This window comes from Rhagoletis pomonella, unplaced genomic scaffold (assembly GCF_013731165.1).
Source record: "Rhagoletis pomonella isolate Grant_MI unplaced genomic scaffold, Rhpom_1.0 Rhpom_scaffold_00013, whole genome shotgun sequence".
Classification (NCBI taxonomy): Eukaryota; Metazoa; Arthropoda; class Insecta; order Diptera; family Tephritidae; genus Rhagoletis; species Rhagoletis pomonella.
This window is the reverse complement of record NW_023458567.1, coordinates 6,198,189-6,212,995: the sequence shown is the minus strand read 5'-3', so window position 1 is coordinate 6,212,995 and position 14,807 is coordinate 6,198,189. Positions and strand designations below refer to the sequence as shown.

Here is a 14,807-nt window from a genome sequence, read left to right as displayed (position 1 = left end):
GTTAAGTATTGCAACTGTTATGCAAGCTTTTTATAAAAGCTTTTAAAAGCTCATTGAATTTATTAAAAACTATGTTACTCCAAAGCTCGCAAAAGCACTGCCGGTTGCTAGATTGTATGAAAGCTTTAAAAAGTATAGTATAAAAGCTCCCACTGTTTGTCATCAAAGCCACTTGGCTTCCACAAAAATCCACTGGCAATGACATTGACAGCTAGCCGCCATGGCGGCGTTTCACTGCTTCCATTTCTTTCAAGTGTTTGGCACAGCATCCGCCGGCAGATGCCAAGCTACTACTTGATAATAAACATTTCAGTTGCGCGTGGGAAAACGCCGCGAAAGGACATGTTTGTCGGGTTAGAAAATTGTTTCGTGGAAAAGTGAATGTGATTTTGGTATTAAATGTGGGAAGTGATAGTTTTTGGCGGGAAAAATATGTTAAGAGCAGACGGTAATGCGTGAATGAAGTAGAAGCGAATGAACGCAGTGATGTTATGAGGAAAATTTAAAAAGGAAATCTATTAAAAAAAATATAAAAACCAAATAAAATTAATTTAAAAAAATCAATTTTGTCCAAAAAACGCTAAACGAAACAAAATAAATTTAATGAGAAATTAAAATTAAAATAACATCACGTGAAGGTAAAATATGGCCAAAGTCAAGAACTAAAAGTAAATATTAAATAATGAAATATATTAAAATAAAGTACATCAAATAAAACATATTATAACTAAAATAATGTGATAAAAATTAAAATACAAAAACTAAAATTAGGTAATATAAACAGAACAAGAAATTTAAAAAATGCAATAATCTAAAAATAAGTATAAACTAAAATAAAGTACACTAAAGTAAAACAGAAAAATATATACAAAAAATTTATTAATGCAAATAAAGGGAAAAGGATAAATATAAAACATAAAATTCAATGATTATAATAAGAGGAAAAAATTTTATTAAAATAAATAATAAAAACAGTTAAGTTAAAAAAAAAATAAAATGAAAAAATAAATTAAAATTAAGTTAAATTAAACTAAATTAAATAGGTAATTAAAAAAATAAAATTAAAAGAAAGAATTAAAAAATCAATTAAAATAAGGGAAAAATAAATTGATATTAAATAGAAAAGAACAAAATAATATAAAATCAATAAATTTATTAAGTAAAGTAAAGTAAAAGATATAAAATAAAAGAATGCAAATACAAAGAAAATAAAATTAAGTAATTTAATAAAACTAAAATAATATAAAATAAAGAATCAAAAAAAAAATCACTAATTAAAATAAAGGGAAAAAATAAAAATGAAGTAATGTTAAAGAAAATAAAATTAGAAATAAAAATGAAGTAACAAAAATTTATCAAATAAAAAATAAAAATCATAAAAGAAACTAACAAAAATAAAAGAAATAAATCAACGTAAAATCAAAACATTTTATCCCTGCTTTTGAGTTTTTTATTGGTCTTATCTTCTAACCAGTATTTTTTCATTGTGGTACAATAGGAAAATTGTGTGCTTATAATTTTTTTAGGATCGTAAGTTTTCTATAATTTTCGCATATTTTTTTAGCACAACGCTGAAATTGTTTGGGTTTCATATACATATTGTATTTTGGTTGTTTGTGCGGTACATTTTTCATTTATTTCGTTTTGCTTCTTTTATTTTTTGCTAAACTTTTCGCATCTTACATACATATACACAGTTAACTTATGTACATATATACTATTCGCATTTTTTATTTTGTGTAAAATTGTGAGTGTTTTTTCTTTTAATTTCAATAAAAAAAAAATTTTAAATAAGTTGTTTGCTTTGTTAATTTTTTACTCCATTTGTAGTCTTGTTTTGAAATTTTCTTAACTAGCTTTTTTCTCTTAAAATTTGGCTTCACTCTCACTTTTGTGGCTTGGATTTTTCTATATTGCTATGTTATTTTTTATTTAATTTTGTTATTTTTTTTGTTTTTAATTTTCTCTCCAACAACTCATTTTACGATCAAAATAAAAATTGCACATATGTATATTAAAAAATTGGCATCGTAAAATACTCGCCCGCCAGAATTTAAAAAATAACTCCACTAAAACCATCCGCAAATTTCCCGCTACAATCACAATCGTAAATCATATGCGTGTGCGAATATTCGTCATAATTTTTGAAGACTCAGCAAACAAATAAACTGTTTATTGTTGTTGTTTCATGATGTGAAATAAAATGCGAATGAATGTCATCACATGAATAAATGAATAAAATCGCATGAAAAATAATACTCATCCAGCAAAAACAGACTCAACGCTGCTGCTGCACTTTTATAACACTCTAGCCGCCCGCCCGCTGGCCTTCGCTCCCTCTCCCGTAGGCAACACAATCATTCGTTATTGGAGCGCTCGCACTTTGCAGCAAAGTGAATGTAAACAAGGCAAACGTTGCACGCATAAATTGAAAAGGTAAACAAACAATACAAAATTTCAGAAGTATCAATAAAATTTCTACGCCCTTTTTACTCTATTAGCAAAAGCTCTCACATGTGTGCGTGTGCTTGCATACATTTGGTTGTGGCATGTGGCAATAGAAAATTTAAAATTGTGCAAGCAAACAAAAATATAGATAATACAAAATATAGATATAGTATGTACATATGTATGTATGTATTTAGATAAATTGTTTCGTCATTGCGTTGGGGGAAATCGAAAGGTGCCAATAATTTATGCGAATGTGTTTATTTATTTTGTATAGTATCTGTTTGATCCTTGAATCAGCCACTTTGAATTCGAATAAAGAATTCTTCAACCATATGTGTTGTTATATAGCAGTAAAGAAATGAATATTTTTGCTCTTAACTGTTTTTTTGTTATCAAGTTTTCATGGCTATGCAATACAGAGCTAGTTTTGGCTGTCATGTTTGTTGATCCAAATATGTAATTAAATCTTAGAAGGTTAACTTGGTATTTTTATTATAAAGATGTTTACCGTTTTTACAATTACATATTTATTTTATGTATTTTTTTTTTTTTCAAGACCTATATTTTAAAATCGCGTTGGTATAAAATTTGATGTTTGATAATTTTTTGGCAATTCAAATTTTTAATATATACGTATATATATATTTTTTTCCTTGTACGTATATTTTTAAGTTTTCTTCCTTGAAGTTTTTGTGTTAATTGATTACGTTTTAATACGAGTTTTTATAAGTAAAATTTTGCATATATGCACGTTAGGGTAGTTCTTAAATGTAGGAAAAAAATGTTTACATCAGATTTCATAAGCCTCAACCCATACGTCGATGCTACTATAGTCGAAGATATCACATATAAATTTTGGCCTCGATTGGAGTCGGTTAAGGCGTGTCGCACAGGGGTCAAATTTCAAATTAATCAATCGGGACCAAAATTTATATGTGATACCTTCGACTTTAATAGTATCGATTTTGGGCATTAAAGAAAAAAAAAAATTATTTTTAATTTTTTGGGTTTCCATGCAGGCATCTGGCCTTTCACACCTTTGCCACACGCCTTAACCGACCCCAATCGGGACCAAAATTTATATGTGATTAGTGTTGTTCCGATACAAGTTACTACGAATAAGTACTTGATACTTTCTTTAAGTACTGAGTACTTTTTGTACTCGAATCCTTCCTGCAGGTACTACTTAGGTACGCCGTTAAAGTATTTACTTGCTTTTTCCACCTGTTAAAAGTTTGGTGCTATAGTGCTTTGGACAGCACGTTTATACCTTAAGTTGTATCCTACCTTAACTTAACTTAACGGTATTGGTATACATATGTGATATCTGTGACCGTGGTATTACCTATTGAGGGGGTGAGACTGAAAAAAAATCTTTCATTTAATTTTTAAGGACCACCCTAATGTACATACATATTTAAAAAATCTTTTTTATGTTTTTTTTTACTACCTTCAAAATTGGTTGCCCTTTTTTCTGTTTTTGCTACATATTTTGTTTTAATTCTGTAAATAGTTTTATACATTTTTAATTTTTTTTTATATAGCCACATTCTTCTAATTTTCCCCGTTTGTGGCGGACTTAGCGTTTTCCTAACTTTTTTGTTTAAACAATTTTGCCACAGTTTACTTGGTTGGGGTATTTTGGCCGATTTTTTTTCACCAAATACATATGTATGCTTTTTAAAAGCCCGGTTATGCAAGACTTAGACTTGATTTGACTTACACAAAAACTTCTAAACGATTACTCTGCATGTCATCTACTTATTACCTTTTTTCCTTGCTTTGATTCTCAGAATTTGTATTTGTGCACGTAAAATTTAAAACATTTAATTTGTTTGGTGTAAAATTGGTTAAAACTACAATTAAAATAAATGTATTTACGCGTATCAAATTGTAATTATTTTTAATTTATTTCTTGTCTTTATTTGAAAATTTGTTTTTCGATTGCCAGATGAATTACATTTATACAACAAATGGCATATTGAGAGGAATTTTATTAAAAAATTATATGGCAGCAAGGTGTTCTCACGGATCTTTGTGCACGTAGAAACTTAACTTAAGGTTCAGTTAGTCTAGACTTAATTTACTTAACGTAACCTTATATAGTGGCCAAAGCAATATATTTTTTTTTTCAGGAGTTTTTTGATGTGGCTTATTGCCGCCCATCAGCTGAAAATGAAACACACAAAAACAAAATATTTTCGTTTCTGGCTAAGTTGACGTGTTGAGTTGAATCACTTACGATTTCTTACGTAAGTTAATTTACGCTACACTAACTACACTATTAGAAATCATATATCTGTAGTTCTCTAAGTTTCTAAGTTGTAGTTTTTTGGGTAACTACATACACGCGCTGCGCATTTGGCAGATATACGATTTTCAAGTGTAAGTCTTACATAGCTGGGCCTGAAGCCATTTGGCCCTCGTAAATCTTCTTTTTACCGTTTTTTCTGTCAGGGAGAAGTGTGTTCGTTAGTTGGTGTGTTTGAAAGAAACTGTACTAGAAATGGAAGAAATTTTAATAAACAAAAGTCAGTGCCAAAAATAGATGATCTCAGCAGGCTGCATGAGTAATTTATTTTTGCATTTACCTTTTTGTTAAAACCTCCACCAGAGGGCGAAACAGTGTTAATTTTTACATTTTCTTCGAAACCTGTTTTCGTTATTTGGCGCATAGTCAAACAAAATTTACGCGCCCTACTGTACATATTTATTTAAAAATCTTTTAAAATTTTGCCCTATCGATAAAGTCTCACATTGCATAAATTTATCCATATATTTAAAGGAATAATTCAATGCTTATTCTGCTACATCTGGCACATCATTTATTTATATGCCTCAACTCTCAATACTACGCAAATATACATATGTACTGCGCCACATATCAAATTAAAGACTAAAGGTATCGTTTTTTTAATAGAGTCTTGTTAGAAGTCGAACAATTTAAACGGACTTTCTGTCTTTTGCGGAACAATTAAACAGAAGCCGTGAACACCAGGCTAGGATAGATTATTGGAAAGTTTACCTATTTGAGGACATATGGAACTAAATTGGGATATAAGACCCACCAAACTGTAAAAATACATAGATGATCTGAAATTCAACAGCCTTGAAATCTAGAACAAAGCAACACTGATTATGGCACACAGAATGATAAGAAAAACTATTCGCTAGTCAAAAGGAGCTTATCTACGAAGCGTCTAAATAATGAAACGTATATTTATATGAACTCAGATATGAAAATTTGTGGTGCATATGTATACATATACATACATATGCATACTCCTACATACACTAAATAAAGCACATACTCCTAGTTAGTTTGTTAGTCTTTTTGCTGCTGTTTTGTATCCCTTCAGCTTCCATGTTGCATGCGTGAAAAATTGATTGTATTAAGCAGTTACACGCTTGTAAAATAAAGCACCACAAGTAACAAGTGTAATTCATTTATGTACATATATGGGGTGTTCCATACCAAAATGGACGGCGTTCATACTTCATGTGTTTGATTTGTTTCAACTTTTTAGAGTTGATGGATAAACATAAATAATAAATAAATACGAAATTTGAGCTTGATTAATACATTTTTAAAAATTTGACAGCACAAAAACAAAAACAAATCGATTTAATAGTTTTCCAAATATCTCGATAACAGGGCTAGAAAAAAATTTGAAGATAATCACACATACATACATCAAAATTCTCTATGAAAAGAAATATTTCTAGAATTTTTTTATCTTGAAATTTCTTTTTTATAAAAAAAAACTAGTTTTTGAAAACATGCCTTTTCAAAAAAAAAATTTAAAAAATCGCGATGGTAGCTCTAGGTATTGCGCAATAATTAAGTATAGTATTATGGGTTGCACTCTACAATAATTTGAGTTATGATTTTTTTTTACGCCGAAGTTGAGTAAAATGAGTACATTACAAATTTAAAACTTTTTAATTTTTTTTTAGAATTTTGTTGAGTATGCAGTAAATATGTAAAGTGCAAGTGCAAGTTTCAAGCTACTACAAAATTGCGTTCATTTTTAATATTTTTTATTCTGACGGCTTTTTGAACTTTTTTCTTATGGAAGAAAATGCGTAAAACCGTTTTCAAAAAAAAAATAAAAAATTAAAACTAATGCCAGTTTTGCAATCGCAAATTTAATGGGTTACAAAACTGCATACGCAAAAAAAATCTCAAACAAATCTCGGTGTAAAAAATATTTATATCTCAAATTATTGTAGAGTGCACCCCATAATACTAGATATATTTAAATATTGCGCTACCATTGTGATTTTTTTTTTCATTTTTTTTTTTTGAGATGGCATATTTTAAAAAACCATTTTTTTTTTTAACATTTGTATGTGAAAAATTTTTCAAGAAAAAATATTTAAAAAATATTTCTTTTCACAGAGAATTTTGTTGTGTGGATGTGTGATTATTTTCAAATTTTTTCTCGCCCCGTTCTCGAGATACTTGGAAAACTATTAAATCGATTTGTTTTTGTTTTTTTTTTTTGCTGTACAGTTTTTGAAAATGTATTAATCAAGCTCAAAATTCATATTTATTTATTGTTCATGTTTATCCATCAACCCTAAAAATTTTAAACAAATCAAACACAGAAGTGTGAACCCCGTCCATTTTGGTATGGAACGCCCCATACCCATGTACATACATAAGTATATGTATGCAAGTGCAAAATGAAGGGCAAACCAAACAACAACCACAAAGAAAAGTAATTTTCACAGCAGCTACAACAACAGCTACAAAACATAGTAAGTGGCAACACAACCACTAGCAACTACGACAATTTTAACCGCTAATAGCTACCAACAAGTGAAAATAAATTACCCCACTCAGGCTGATTGTATAGAGGAGCGCTTTAAGAAGACTAAGCAGGCGAGAAAGGGGTTTTAGTTAGGTGGGAACAAAAATAAAGTGAGGAGAAGATATTATCCTAGTTATGGCTTGACTTTATGCGTATAAAAGGGTCCCGTAAGAGGTTGTTTAGGAAATAAACATTTATTTTTTTATCGATAAATTTTTCGATACACATTATCAGTATATGAAACTTAATACTTACCACTGAAACTGTCTTTATATTTATCGATATTTGCACTTATCAATACAAAATATAGAATAACGATATATTTTGAAATTATTTTGATCGATTTTTGGAAAAAATTATACACGGGTTGATATACATATGTACATGTAATCAATGTATTTGTCTGATATTAGTTAAACGATATTAATGTTTTTAGTTATTCCCTAATATATCAGTATATATGTACAATTATCGAAAATTACGAGTATTCGTATATTAAATCGAATTGATTTTAAATATAATTATCGATTATTGGCATACAGAATTTTAATTGTAATGGTCGAAAAATTTACCTGTATACATTTTAATTTTTATAGTTATTGCTGCAGAGAAATATTCAGTATCATAAAATTTGTTTGGCATATTATCGATTAACGATATATTTGTGTTTTAGCGTCGTTGCATGTGCTGATATAACATTTAAGCGCCATATAGTCGATGTCGATAATTTTTAGTTATCGATTTTTAAATAAATATGCAATTCATTATCGTTACCATATCGCTGCTATTTCGTATTCTTTTCCTAAAACAGCTATTTTCATACTAATATTTGTGGTTTTTATAAGAATGTATACCTATGGAAGGCACAACACCTCAGAAACTCTTAGAGAGACACCCATTATTAAGTAATATCCGCCTTGGCGTTCTTACTTTAGCTGGTTCACATGTGACGCATTCATACGAGCAGATTTGCTCACCCAGCACCTCCCTGTCGTGTTTGACTTTTACGCTCATAAGACTTTCCTGCTCGGGTGAACGTTGCAAATGACACTTTTTGTTAAGTTACTTGAGAGAACGTATTTCCTAACAAAAATAAAAACAAAACACTTAAAACACCGTGAACTTTACAAAGTGTATGTGTGTGTTTAATAAGTTAATCTAGATACATACACATGTACATACATACTTGGAATGAGTTGAGTACTTCCCATGTATGCGAATATATTATTTATTTTCATATGTAATCTCATTTGCTTAAGTGTGCAAGCGCTCGCCTAATTTGTGCTTATCCTATTTTACTCAAACTTCCACTCATAATTTGCAATTATGCGATACGAGCAAGGCAAATTTTTATCACTACCTTTGAGTAAAGAGAATTTCATACATACATACACACACATTTAATTATTTTACAAAAAACGTAGTGGCTGGCTGCCATTTCACGGAGTTCGGTGCACTTGCAGTGAGTTATAAACGAAAACGACTTTATCACTAATTAAGACAAAATTGGAAAAACTCTAGTTAATACAATTTAAAAAGTGGTTTAGTGTGGTGTTGGAAAAAAAATTGTTTCGCGAATGCTTTAGTCATTGGCTTCACTTGCATTTCGTTACGTTTCGTTTCCGTTTAGTTTGTATTTCTCACCTTTTTGGAATTGTGGCAAATACTAATTTTTACGATACAGTCTTAAAATATGTCGTTTTGATTCCATTTCGTTTCATTCTGAAATCTTCCATTAAATGCTGTCTCTCTAGCTTTTGCCAATTGGGTCATTCCAATCCAACTAAGATCATTTTTTGGTTTTGCATTGAAAATTTCTGTAAAGAAATAATTTTGAATCCCACCCGAAAATGATTGATAAAAATGTTTTATATGAACTGCTCTACTTTTCGCCAGAATCTTAATTCACAAGTGCTTATTTCTCCTTATTCGATTATTTTAAGTAATTTTTTAGTAAAGTAATAAGCAAATAATTTTAAAAATATTTCGTAAATTCATTAATTTTGCTGATATTTCTTATATTTACATAAACTTCCATTACTGTCACTCGTTATTTGCTTTCATAAAATAACTACCTACGCTTTTAAGTGACTACAAAGGCTTTTAAATATTTTTCTTCCGGCGTTTTAATGTCGATTTTGTTCTTTTTTCACTTTGGTTAAATTTCTTTTATAGATTTTGTTCTTTTTTCACTTTATTCAATTTCTGTTTTTTCCATAAAATTGGAATTTAGTAACTACCATGTTGCCAATTATTTTTAAGCGCCCCAGTTCCATGTGCTCCAACTTCAAATCGTTTCTCCCCGAAATTTACTTTGCATCTTTGGTTTTAACTTGAAATTTAAGCTACCACACCGCTACTGCTTTCTTCTTAGTATTTCTATTCCATTCGTTCCTCTCTTCGAGACCGATTTTTTGCTTGAAACTTACTTTATTACTCAGTTTCTGCTCCAAATTTAAAAATTGCCACCAAGCTATCTCAACATTCCAGTACCGTTTGTTCTTTCCCAAATCGTTCCTACTGCGCTCTTTTCTTAGCTTTTACTTAAAATTTAAAACAACCATGCTACCAAAACGTTTCAGTGTTCCACTTCCACTCCTTCCATTTTCAAAAACTCAGTGGCTTTAAAATGTTTAAGATTTAACTTCGATCGCAACTAATAAAGACAATTTCCACATTTCATACCTTCTTTCTAAAGTTGGCATTTATTCTTTAGTTTTATTTTTTATTTTTTATTACTTCCGCATGCGGCAAATGATAAAAAAATATTCAGCCTTATCATGAGTTTCATTTTTCGGAACCGGTTTACTTTTCACTTTTGGTTTCCTTGTATTTACTATAGAAAATTTCGAGTGAAATTTTTTTCGGGTGAAACTCAGGATAAGGCAGATTGTCTTTCAACATAAATGAACTTATTTTTTCCACTTTATATTTATGTATGTAGAAACCTTGTTCTATGTATGTATAACTCACAATAAATCTAAACTTTGAAATGTTTATTTAATCTAAGGCAACCTCATTTAATATATTTGAAATGTTTGTTTATTATCTAATTGCCCATTTTTACAAAAGAAACCACACGGACGTGGATTTGACTTCTCCAAATGTTTATCGAAATCATTTCTCATTATACGAATGGATACCTTAAGCGTACCCCACAGTAGGCCGTAAAGAGTATAGCAAATTTTATTACCAACAGGCTGAGTGGCACAATTTTATTCGTGTTTTTGTGTAGGTAATGGTTAATTGTTTTTCTGCTGCTGAACCATTTTTATGGCAGAAAAATCACCCTTAACTTCTGATCTCGTTATCCTCAAATTCACACATATGCGCACACACATACATGTTGAATATGGGTATGGGTTAATTTTATTGGCACTTTTATTAACCAAGAATACCAATTCCTGAAAGAAACATACATTTGCAATACACTCTGTGCAATAAGTACTCGTACGAGTAGTGAAAATATTGTCACAGTTTCTGCTGTAAGTGTGTTCTACGCAGAGAAGTTGAAATCGGTAGCGATTTGTTTCTCGATATTTGAAAACGAAAAAAAAAAACATTTTTGAATATAAGCCAAAAATAACCATACCGGAAGTTTTTATAGAAAATTCCGCGCTTAGCGCCATCTAGCGGTGATAAGCCATACAACCAAAGATTTTAAAACGGTAAAATCGCCTTAAGAGTTTTTTGAAAGCTTGAAAAATATGCCTCCTACAAATTCGCACGCATTCTAATTCAGTTTTATTAACAAACTCTATTTCCGGTTATCTTTTGCACATAGTGTAACCATTCTATTAGACAATGTTATTGTCGATTGCTTTTTGTAACAAAATAATGTAGGGCGTCATCATATGCCTAGTAGAGAAAATTAGTGGCTCCCAGCTGTTGTCAGTCCCAAAGGATGTGAGCCAAAAACGTTAAGAATTAGAGAATGAAAAATAAATATTTATTACATATCGATGGCTGACGACGTATCTCGGCAGCCAGTTCGAAAACATTCTATCTCAAAAAACTTTTCTAGAACGCCCTATTTCAGAATTCGTTTTAAAAACGCCCTATCTCAGCTGCCGATTCAAAAACGCTCTATCTCAGCATATTTTCAATACATTTTGAAGTGAGATAGGGCGTTTTTGAACCGAATTTTGAGATAGGGTGTTTTTCAATAAAATTCTGAAATAGGGCGTTCTTGAAAAGTTTTTTGAGATAGAGCGTTTTCGAACTGGCAGCCGAGATAGGTCGATCTTCCACTCAGCCATCGATATATAATTATTTTAGATTTTTTTATTTGAATATTTTTTGCCAAATTTAGATTAAAAATCTTTTCGCGTCTATTTCGGACTAAGCCTTAACCTAAATTCGCGAAAAAGTGAAACATTCATAGGTCACAAAAAAAAAATTCAAAAATGTTTACTTAAAATTCAAAATAAATTTTTTGATAACTAACTGTTGGCTTTTGTTCTTTTCTCAACAGGTCGCACTAGGACTACTAAGAATTTAGTTCCTCCTTCAAAAATTTATATAAACAATTTCTAGCTCATTCTTACGAAAGTCACGCCGAAGTTCGTCAAGAAATAGCCTGTTACAGATTTCTGAGCATCTGCAAAAAAGTAGTGTTTCCGCGTTCCTAAAATTACCACCTTCGTACGTAATCTAAATATTTCACTTTAATGTCATTTACGCATCTATTTCTTCCACGCAAGTGTCTACTTATCTTCTGTTGATTGATATTTGCAGCTAAGCTGAACCAAGCGAGCAAAAGTAAGGAGATTAACTTAACCAGGCTTTTGTTGGTATTTGAAAGTATAGTATATATTTGGGCGCCCAAACGCAAGAACTTGCTTAATCATTCTTCATAAGTAAATAATTCTTCATAAAATACTTGGCGCTGACTCCTAGCTGTAAAGCTAACTCACTTTCTATAAGTTAGAATCCCGTAATCCCTGACTCTTCGCCGGTACTTTCGAAATTTCCCAATTGTGGTTTATGTTGCTTCCTTTGCGTCATCTCCTTTTCCTCCTCCTCTGAAGATGGTTGTGTCTTTACTTTGTTTACAACTACATATTTATTACCAACTTTTGCTTTCGCAATCGGGCGCAGCGCCAGCAGCTGTTCAGCTACATTGACAATCAGCACAACACTCGTTCAAACTGAACAACAACCAGCTGGATGTTTTTGTGGGGTAACAAGCAAGGGCAGCTAAACTTTAACTGTTGTTGTGGTTGTTGTCTGTATTTTCCACTTTTTTTTCTATGCATCTTGCTGGTAGAATTTGTTTCATTTAATGTTATGTATATTGAAATCAATAGTTGCAAATAAACCGGATAGATGATAGAAAAACAAGAAAAGAATCGCGTGTGAGTAGAACATAATATGGAAAAAGTACAGTAAGTGCTTAGTAATAATAATATGTATGTAGATTTATAGCATGGCATGACAGCATCGAAGATTAAAAGGGTGGTGCTTTAAAGTAATTCAAAAGTATTTGGACTATAAAATTTGAAAAATTAGTACAGGATAATGGGTGTTGAACTTAGACTTTGAGGTGGTGGCAACGATTTTATGAATTCGAAAAGCCTAAAGATAGTTTGGGCGATGTCAATGTAGCCAAATATAAGCAATAATACGTTTCGCTTTTATGTTAACTATCAAAAAATAAAAAATTAATTAACTAAGTACACTATATCGTCAGCTGAGTGAAAGATCGCCTTATCTCAGATTCCGACTCGAAAACGCCGTACCTCAGCAAACGGTTGGAAAACGGGCTATCTCAGTATTCAAGCTTTTTCAAGAGAGCAATAAAGCCAATATTATTTACGCATTTATAAAAAGCCAAAAGGGATGGATTTATGTAAAGTCATGACAGGACATGAATATAGGCCACTTGGTGCGCAAAAAAAACTCCTGAAAAAGTACCGGAAGTTAACAAAAAAAAATTCTTCAAGGGTCCCAAAAATTCGCGAAAAATCAATAAATTCTTTCGAAAAGTTCCACAATACCCCGAGAAAAGTACTAATAGAAATTGTTCAAAAGCCTCAAAAAAGTTACGTACAGGTCTAAAAAAATCGCAAAAGCTTCGAGTAAATTCCGGAAAAATCCGAATGTTTGAAAGCAAAATGGCGCAAATAACCGAAAATCCCGAACAATGCCAAAAATCCTGCAAAAGGTCGAGTATATATTGAAACTCCTAGCAGTTTCCAACAAATTTTTACAGGTCACAAAAATTAAGGAGGAATTCCGAAAGGTTTACATTTATCCTATATAGTATCGAGTAAACCTCGATAGATCCTGAAAAAATACTTCAAGTTCCCAAAAAATCGGAAATGTCCCAAAAGCCGCGATAAATCACAAAAAAAAAATACGAAAGGTGAAAGATGTTCTGACAGGTCCGAAAAAAACACGAGAGGTCCTGGGAAAATCTCGAGAGTTCACAAATATAAAAATAAATCAAGATACTGTTGAAAAAGTCGCAGTGATTTTAAAAACCTAAAAGATCGAGAAAATACCGAAAGATCTCAAAAAATCCTGAACTCTCTCAAGCAATTTTGAAAAATCACAAAAAAACTACGGAAGATCGAACATTTTCCCAAAGGTCCAAAAAAAGCCTCAAGGGCTCCTGCAAAATTGCTGAAGGGTCTCGAAAAATCTCGGCAAGCAGTGAAAGTTTCGAAAGGTCGATAATAATGACAGATTCCGAAAAAAAATTCTAAAACTCTTCGAAAATACTCTAAAATATAAAGGTGCAAAAAAACTCGCGACAGATACCAAAATAATCTCATTTAAGTCACGAAAAAATACCGGAAGATCGTAAATATTCTAAAAGGTACAAGAAGCTAAAAGTCTCAGAAATATATAACGGAAAATCCCGAGAAGTCGTAAATAATCAACAAACATTACGCAAAAGTTCCGGAATATTTAAACAAAAAAAAAAACGAAAAAACTTGAAGAGTTCTAAAAAACACGAAAAAATTCTCGGAACCGAAGATTTGAAGAATTTTTATTTACTAAATATACCTATGAAGAGTTCAACAAATTTGTATTGGGGTGGGAAAATCCATGTCGATGGAAATGGGTTTTGTAAATTTTTTTTATTCGGTTGACGGGGATTTTTCCATATGCACTGACAGCGAAAAGTTTTGGCACAGAGAATTACCCACAATGTATGCAACATATTTTATTTATTCCGCCAATTTTGTATAAAAATATTTTTTAACATTTTTAAACTCCAAAAAATTTAATAAATTTTCATGCAAATTTTTAGCTTTATAATCAAATTTGTTTAAGTATAAAAAAATTTAGTTTTGGAGTTTTTGAGAATTTTTTTGTTGGGGGTGTTTCACATTTTTGGACGGTAAGTCCTAGCTACTTCAAACTAAAATTGAATTCAAGGAAATTCAATAAATTTATAGCAAACTTTCATCTTTTTAATCTGATTTTTTTTTGGGGGGGTATGAAAAAATGCAGTTTAAACGTTTTTAAGATTTTTTTTGTTGGGGTTTTTTGCATTTTTGAGAAATATTAAAAGACTACAAAACTGCA

At 30.8% G+C, this 14,807-nt stretch overlaps 1 protein-coding gene across 3 annotated transcripts in view; it reads left to right on the top strand.

Annotated features, from left to right (window-relative positions):
- Positions 1 to 14,807, top strand: part of LOC118748670 (calcitonin gene-related peptide type 1 receptor) — a 102,111-nt gene that overhangs the window by 44,086 nt on the left and 43,218 nt on the right. For 2 of the 3 annotated variants that reach the window (XM_036483267.1, XM_036483265.1), the window contains exon 1: positions 2,054 to 2,436. The exons of the other annotated variant lie outside the window; for it this stretch is intronic. The gene's annotated coding sequence lies outside the window, so the exon portion shown is untranslated. Of the gene's footprint in view, positions 1 to 2,053; positions 2,437 to 14,807 lie in introns of those variants that run through there. 3 annotated transcript variants of the gene reach the window in all.